This window comes from Elephantulus edwardii, unplaced genomic scaffold (assembly GCF_000299155.1).
Source record: "Elephantulus edwardii isolate Elephantulus edwardi_28Jun2011 unplaced genomic scaffold, EleEdw1.0 scaffold00007, whole genome shotgun sequence".
Classification (NCBI taxonomy): Eukaryota; Metazoa; Chordata; class Mammalia; order Macroscelidea; family Macroscelididae; genus Elephantulus; species Elephantulus edwardii.
The window spans coordinates 682,327-691,212 of NW_006399757.1; the positions used below are offsets into that span (position 1 = coordinate 682,327).

The window sequence follows — 8,886 nt, forward strand, 5'->3', positions numbered from 1 at the left end:
GGATAATCCAGTAACCCTTTCCGCTTAATCTTAATCTCAAGCACACCTGCAAAATTCTTTTTGCCAAAGTGTTGACACATTCTCAACATTTAAAGATTAGGGGGTGGACAACTTTGGGTGAAGGGAATCTTATTAGGTCTACTATGATAATGTCTTCTATCTTCTTTTGTGCTCATTTACCATTTATCTGTCTACCTAACAAGTATCTATCAATCTATCATATCTTTTCAAACATTTGTCTTTACTTCTAATTGAAGTACTGGAGTACGTTTAGTTTTGTTTTTAATACTGAACTTAGAGAATTCTTTCAGTCCTTGGAGAGGGACATCATACTAGGGAGGGTAGAGGGACAGTGCAGGAGAGGAAGACCCTGGATGAGATGGGTAATGGGGGCAGGTGTGTCGAAGACAATAAGATTGGCACAAGATAGAGCAAGGTTTAGGGCTGTTGTACATAGGGTCGCTATGAAGCGCAGGCGACTTGACAGAATATAATATCACCAACAAGTGGTCTATTGTATATTTGACATGTAACTATTGTCTCCTAAACTTTTATTTGTACTTTTACATTTACCAGGTTATTCTACCACCATCACCATCCGTTTCTAAAACTTCTTAATTACCCCAGAAAGAAACTCTGGATAGGGCATTTTGAGGTATGAACATCTTATATTTTTATGAACTCCAATTTATTGATATTTGACTTTAGAATCAAACTTTTGGTACCATTTGCAAGGATGTTTCATCTAACTTACTATGTCAAGAAGATTTTCTTCCAAACATTTTATATTATTTATATTTTACATTTAAATCAATGATGGCTTTTCAGAAACAATAAAAAATTTCATGTTTCTGAACAGTGAAAACTTTTTTCTTTTATTATGCAGATTCCCCCTACCTTTTCCTTCATTGACATTCATTGTTTCATACAGTCATTTCCACAGGTTGTGTTTTGCAAACTTAATCACCATTGAACTATGTCCACCATTACCCCATTTTTTTTTCTGTCTTCAAAATATTTTATTACAAAACACAGTACAGGGTTCGAAGGATGTTTTCCAACCCTCTCAAACACATACATTGATGAATGAAGCACTGACACCCACTTCAAACCCTGAAAGTTGTGGAGGCAACTCGTCCTAGACAGTGGAATGGAGACGGTGAGCTGCCAGGGGTGGCCGAGCCAGCGCCCTGCTCCCTCCAGGGGTGAAGTCCATAGAGGCTCAAGGCCCAGGAGTCGAGACCACAAGCCACATGGAGAGAGCGGCACAGGCTGCCCGCCTGAAAGCACAGGTCGCTACTTCTTTTTCCAGGGCTTCAGCTCCTCAGCGGCATTCCACAGGAAAATGTAGTTCTTCTTCTGGGGGTTGCAGAATTCATGTCCCTTGGACCAGTCGTAGCTGGATGCGTAGGCAAATATGTTTCCATTGTGATTGAAGCAGCAGGCTGATATGGGCTGGTCTAACTGTTCCGACATCTTTAGTTTTGTTCTGGCATCTTTGTCCCAAAAGCTGAACCTGCCGTCAGGCCCCACTGTAGCCAGAGCGCCGTGGACAGGATGGAATGTGATGCTATTGACCGCATAGATATCCTGAGGTGCTGAAGTATTGGTTCCAATGGATCAGTGGCATTTGAAGGTAAAGTTATCTTTGGCAGGATTTGGGGGGTTGATGTAGTGGACAGCAACTACTCCCCAGGGCAAAGCTGGTTGGCTTGTTCTGTTTGTCTTTGAAAATAGCCACACACCGATGCTGGTGCTTCAGTGGTGACTATATCCTCTGGAACTCAGACGGCTGGTTCTCCAGCTGGTAGACGATCAGCCCCCTCTCCGCTGTCGCCACCACAGCCAGGGGGTAAATCACGTCTGCAACAGTAACATCTTTCTGGGAGCTGCAAAACCATCATAGGATTTGATGACCACGTGTCCCAAAACTTGAGCGTCTTGTCCCAGCTCCCAGTCATCACGCAGCTGTAATTTGGTGCTTTGATCCAATGTATGGTTTTAACAGGAGCATCATGCTGAGCGATCTGTATTGCCTGGTTGCTGTTGAGGTCCCACATTTTGGCTGTTTTGTCACAAGATGCTGTAAATACTTTGCTCCCATCATCGCTCCAGCAGACATCAAGAACTGGCCCTGTGTGCATCTGCTGAGCTTTCGGGATTGTCTGTCCACTGTCATGAACCTCCCAACAGCGAATATCATTAGCCCAAGATCCTGCAATCAGAAAGTTCCCTGGCAAAGTGGGTGGGCTAAAAGACAGGCAGCCAATGCTGTCATCAGGAGAAGATGTGACTTCAATGTCCTTCATAGGGTTGTGATTGTCTGTGGTTGTGCTGCCAAACATTCTGGTCCCACCAGTTGCAAAGCCCCATGTTGTTCCAAAGAGACTCATTTTGGTCCTGAGAGGCGTGCCGCGAGCGACCCCGCTCTGCAGCAACGATGAAGGGGACGGGTCACCGGCCGGAGTGCGAGAACCTGCGGGCTCCTCACGCCGGGACCCATTACCCCATTTTTAAAGGCCATTTTTAGAGGATCTTTCCTATTTCCTTTACCTGCTGCCTCCACCTACTAAATTGTGTGACCTTGCGATTTCCCCCTTCCCCATCCGCACCCCGTCTTGTTTCACCTCTTCCCCCCACGTTTGATCCCTATACACATTTTACTAGTTAGTCTTCTATTTCAATAATAATGGTCTTATTCAGTATTTGTCTTTATGAGACTGAGTTAGTTCACTCAGCATACTGCTCTCCAGTCTGTCCCAAGTTATGTAGTATTTTTTTAACTTGTCACCTGAGTGCAGCATAGTATTCCATCATGTGAATGTACTGCAGTTTCTCAATCCATTTGGTTACGGTTGGGTATTTGAGCTATTTCCATGTTTTTGTGATGGTGAATAACACTGCTATGAACACTGATGTACAAATGTCTGTTTGTGTCTTGGTTCTAGTTTCCTTGGGGCATATTCCTAGTAATGGAATAGAGGGGTCATAAGAAGTTTCTATGTTCAGCTTTTTGAGGAAATGTCGAACTACCTCAGTTTTATCCTCTCCAGATTGTGCATTTCTGGCTGTTTTTGTCAGCTTCTTTGTATCATAGGTTAGGCCTTCTAAGTTGATCTGTTCATAAGTTTGTCTCTTATGAACTTGATGGTTTGGGGCTTTACTCCAAGGTTTCTGATCCACTATGAGTTGATTTTTGTATGTGGTGTGAGAGATGGTTCTGTTTCAGTTTTCTATAGGTCCAGTTTTGCCAGGACTATTTTTGAATAAGTTGTTATTTTCCAATTTTATAGATTTTATTTCCTTGTCAAATATCAGTTGACCATAGATAAATATGTCCATTTCTGAGTTCTCAGTTCTGTTCCATTGGTTTATGTGCCAGTTTATTGGTTTATTGTACCAGTACCATGCATGCTGTTTTGGTCACTACTGCTGTGTAGTAGGTTTTGATGTCAGGGAGTGCTATGCTTCTCAGTTGATTTTGTTTTTCAGATGTGCTTTTCTTATTTGGGATCTCTTTCCTCTTGGCAATTGCCTTTTTATCTCCTTGAAAAAATTCTCTGTATCGGGATTGCATGGAATATGTAGATTGCTTTTGGTAGGACTGTGATTTAGTGAAAGCTTTTCATCAAAATTTACTGGCAACTGTAGCTAAAGGATAAAATTTGAGTTATTCATTTTCTCTCTAAACTCTGTGTTAGAAGATGCACAGTTTTTAAAAATGAATGTGTTTAGGAATTTTTACTCCCTCCTACTTTCCTTCTCATCCGTGGTTACCACCCAAGAATGTCAGTTTCTTTAATTTTGTATAATAGTGATAATAACATAATTGTCTTTGGGTGACTGATTTATTTCACTCATCTTCATTTGTTCTAGATTCATTCATGTTGTGCCTTATTTCACAAAAGCTTAATTTTTTTCATGGATGCATAGTACTTCTTTTCTGTGAATCTAGTTTTTTTATCCGTTTGTCTGTTGGTGGACACTTGGGTTGTTCCCAACTCTTTGTTGTGGTAAATAATGCTGTAATAAATAGGGATGTGCAATTTTGAGTCTCAGTTTGTAACTGATGTTTTAGTTAGCATAATTGTAAATTCACATCTAACTGTAAAAAACACTACAGAGATCCCTTTTTCATTTTACCGATATGCAAAAGTTATAACATATTAGATCACAGTCTGACAATGATTCTTGTTTTATTTCTCTTTCCTCAGTGTTACTAATATTCATGTGTGTATATTAAGTCCCTTGCAATCTTATCACCCATCTAGGTTTATACATCCATTAGTCATAGACACTGTAAAATTTCTACATCAGTATTGCTGTTGTTAGATGCTATCAGGTAGCAACTCTTAATGATCCTATGAACAGTCTGAACCTTGGCCTTTCCTGCACTATCCTCATGACCTCCACTGTGCTGTACCCTATTGTTACAGTCCTAGTGTCAATCCATCTTGTTTAGGGTCTTTCTCTCTTTTTTCTGACACTGTACCTATCTCAGCATAATGTATTTTTCTCCAAGGACTGACCCCTCTTGACAACATGCCCAAATTACATGAGATGAAGTTTCACCATCCTTGCCTCTAAGGAGACTTCTGGTTGCACTTCCTCCAAGGGAGATTATTTGTTCTTTTGGCGGTCCATGACCGCAGATTTTCTCAGTACCACTTGTCTTTTGATTACCTGATTGCTGCTACCAGGGATGCTGATTGTGGATCCAAGTAAGATGAAATGGTTGACAATTTCTAGCTCTTTTCAACTGTCATTTTCTTCCATGATTTTGGGGGTTTCTGATGTCACTTTCTCTAGCATCTGCACTGGGGTATTTAGGAGGCAGGAGCAAACTTGAACAACTCACTGTTAGATTGCTACCTCTGTTCCAAAGAACCTAGTAATTCCACTTATTACCCTTTCCCTTTCAGAGTCACCTGGTATTTTTCTATCTTTATGGGTTTTGTTGTTGTTTCAATTAGCAGTAGAAGTAAAAATAGAATGCACTTACTCCATCTAGTCCAGAAATCAGAAATCTCCAGAAAACACCTATAGTCATTCATTTTACCTTTATATTTTAGTCCTTTCCTCCTTATATTTAATTGAATTTGCATGTTTGCTTCTTTGTTTTTGTTTTCTTTTTCTTTGAGTCCTGTAAAGGTCCCTGCCTAGTCTTCCCTGTCATGATACATTTGAAAAGTACACATACTTTCTGTGTTTTCTGGATAGTCAAGGCAGAAGTGTCTGTCTGTCGTCTAGAACCAGAAGATAATCCTAGTTTTTGTGAATTTATTCATATGTGAAATGCTGACAAACTTGCAAAAATCACATTATTTAAAACTTATTGACCAAATAGTGCTTACTGAGAAAAGCAAAGGCATATGCAAACAAATACAAATTAAAACAAAAATTCATGCTGCAATTAACCTGGTGTTTGGATATTTAAATCTAGGGTTATTCCAATTTTGCATCTATCAAAAACTATCATAAAAACAAACTGAGCTATTGGATCGAGCTACTTGTGAGAAATCAGACAGTTATTGATTTGGGAATTGTTGCTATGGTTGAATCCATGGCAACAGTTGAAATTATACAAAAGGCAAATGTGGGGAGGGGAAAGAGTTCATGTGAGTCTCAAGGGAAACCCTAGTTATGCATTGAGTATACTCAGAGCATATCAGCAAACTCAGTGACAGCTTAGCTGAATCATAAAAAAATATTGATTCTAGAAAAAGGGGGAGGAAGGAGGGTCTCAGAGATTCTTCTAAGAAGAGTTGTCAGAGGTTCAAGAAAGAAATTGGAAAAAAAATCTATCGATTTTCTATAACTTTTAAGATAGAATAACTTAAAAAAGCCATACTTTATTTATTTAAATTGTCTTCAGTGCAACTGCTTATTATAATAATTACCATTACTTATCATTTTATTATGAGAAATCAACATGGACATTTTGATAATCAACATTAATTATGACAGTGTATGCATGTAAGGGGAACTCTGGTAGCATCGTCCATAGGGAGTTGCACTGCTAACTCCAAAGTTATTCCGTCTGCTGGTTCAAATCCACCAGCTTCCATAGGAAAAAAGATGGGCAGCTTCCTTCCATGCAGTTTATTATAGTCTTAGAAACCCAATGGTGGCTCAGTTCTGAGTTGGTTTTGATTCAACTGTAATGTGAGTGAGTGTGAGAGCTCTGAAGATGTGAAGATTTTCATAAAAGTGGAAAAGAGACCTTATTTCACTAAGTAGGTTGGATAATTATTTGGTGTGAGTTTAATGCAGATGAATAAGGTTGTGTAGCTTAGTTAAAAAATAAAAGAAACAAACCAGAATTCTTACAGATTTTCAACATTATTGTAAGAAAGTTTTATTAATTTATTTTCTTTGTAAAGCTGATAGTTTCATATATGGCTGGGTATATGAATTTAGAGTATCTATTAAATACTTTTGAGTAAATTAAAAAATAACATGTAATTTATACAAATAGATGAGGTTTAATTACCTTAACATTATTAATTATATTACATTGTACATAGACACATTTATATAATTTCATATAATTAGAAAGATATTAGTGATGACTAGTAAAACATTATTAGAAGTTGTGTAGACCTAAGGAAGGAAATGAATTAAAAATTTAATTAGTGGCCTGTGAGCAAATGGTACTTGAAAACAACAAATAATGCTTAAAAACAATGTTCTAAACACTTCCATGTTTTGACATTATTAATTAACAAACTATTCTTTCTTCATCAAGACTGCATTAAGGTAAGCATCCGTGCAGCTAATGAAATTATCATACATTTTAAATTAGTACATCTGAGATTGTATCCTATTATAAAGGCAAAAGTTTGATTGATACTTTAGTATTTCAACACTTCATAGTCTTCACCTTAAACTGTCTCTCAAGTCTGACTTGATTTGAGACTATTTTGTTAATAGTCATTCCTTATCCCTGTGACACATTAATAGCAAATGGAGGAAAAACCCCAAATAGTATTTCTAACTCTTTGGGGACTGTTGTAAATGACTGGTATATAGCCTGTGTATTAGCCTTAACAATATTTTGTTACTAGCTTTGACTTTGAAAGATCTCAATTTATACAAAGTAGGAAAAGGCAAGATATATTTATTCTGAATGATGTTTTTCTTTCCAGTATTAAATTCTTAATTCAATCCTATAAAGAACATCTTAGAAAATCTATAACCCACTTGATTACTGGATGGATATTACCTTTGGAATACTGCTAAATTCCAAGGATTTTACAGAAGGAATTAAATGCTATTGTAGAAGAATTAGGAAAAACGTCTAATCTCTCTCTTATTGCCATCAAGTTGGAACCAACTCATAGCTGACCCTCTAGCAGGTTTGCAAATTTTCTGAAGGAGATTGCCCATTTTCCCAGTGCAGCCTTCAGTTTAGCTGCACAATCCTCTATGTCCTAGGCCACCAGAGCTATCTAAAAGTTTTATACTGGCTGTCAAAATATTTTAAAATGTGGCACATACTTGACTTATTTCTGTCACTTTTCAAATAAGATTCCATGCTTACTATCCTTGCATTATTAAAGACATGTATCATTGTCATCATTGCAGCCATGCTTTAGTTTGGGTGTGACCAGAGCACAGCATAGCTCCAGGGGACACCATTTACAATGAATACAATATGAATGGTTCCCCACGTGGGGCCTGGCTACCCTGCTAGATACATAAATGTCAGAAGTCAATAGAAGGCTATTAGCCTTGTTGAGGAAGGCAGACATATGGAAAAGTAGCAGGAAGGGTATTTACCATCTTTGAAAACCTTCTGGAAGGTCAGCTATTTGCCAGTCCCACCTCAATAACCCACAGCAATACCAAGGAAGAACTGGGAGAAAAAACATAATCTGAGGGAGTCACAGAAGACTCCCATAGTCTTGTTCTGAGAAGTTCTTTTACAGAGGTATCCACTGAGGGCCCCACTACACAGTAAGAATAAAACCAAAACACTGTAGTAAACTTCATTTTAACTCATGGTGATTATCAGTTTTCCAAAGCTATAAATCTTAATGGAAGGAAAATATCTTTTTCTTCTACATTGTCAGGTGGATTTGAACAAGAATCTTTTTAGTTAACAATCCAACACATAATACCATTGAGTTGGAATAAACTCTTAGCTGACCCTGCAGCCAGTTTTCAGAGGCTATAAATTACTGAGAGGAGATTGTCCATCTGGTGGAGTAGCTGGTGGATTCAAACAGCTTGTTTTTAGTTAACAACACAACCTCTTACCACTAGACCACCAGAGCTCCCTTCACAATTAGAATGTTGTTGTTGTTGTTATTATTGTTGTTGTGTATAATGCTGAGTTGAAGTCGACCCATAGATGACACTCCAGTGGGTTTCAGAGCCAGTTAATAGCATGTTGAGTCAACTCCAACCCTCAGTGACCCAATGTATAACACAAGGATACACGGCCTGATCCTGTGACATACTAATAATCTTTGCTGGGTTTAGCACATTGGGTTCAGTCTGTGTTAAACTGGGCTTTGGAGAATAGCATCCAGAACCACTGTGTTTGTGAAGTGAGAACAGACAGCTCCTGTATTAAGGAACTCTGGGGATATGTTTGGGTCTCTAATGAATCCTTCAGGAAAAAGATGGACCACTGATGGTCAATAGTTGTTGTTGTTAACTGCAGTCAAGTCATAAACAACTCATAGTGACCCTAGGAATGAAAGACTTGAACATTTGTATAACTTTTGTCATTTTTCAAAGTTCATAGATTTTCCAGAGACAAGCTCTCTCCCATTAAGCTGTATAGCCTCAGAAACCCAATAGAGAGTCACAGGGGGGTTAGATTCAGTGGCTCAAACTGACTGCCGTTCTGAGTGTTCGGATTAAAATTCTAACTCC

The 8,886-nt window shown here is 38.4% G+C and overlaps 1 pseudogene; it reads right to left on the reverse strand.

Moving 5' to 3' along the window:
- Positions 1 to 1,296: 1,296 nt before the first annotated feature.
- On the reverse strand, positions 1,297 to 2,393 carry LOC102875447 (annotated as a pseudogene).
- Positions 2,394 to 8,886: the final 6,493 nt, after the last annotated feature.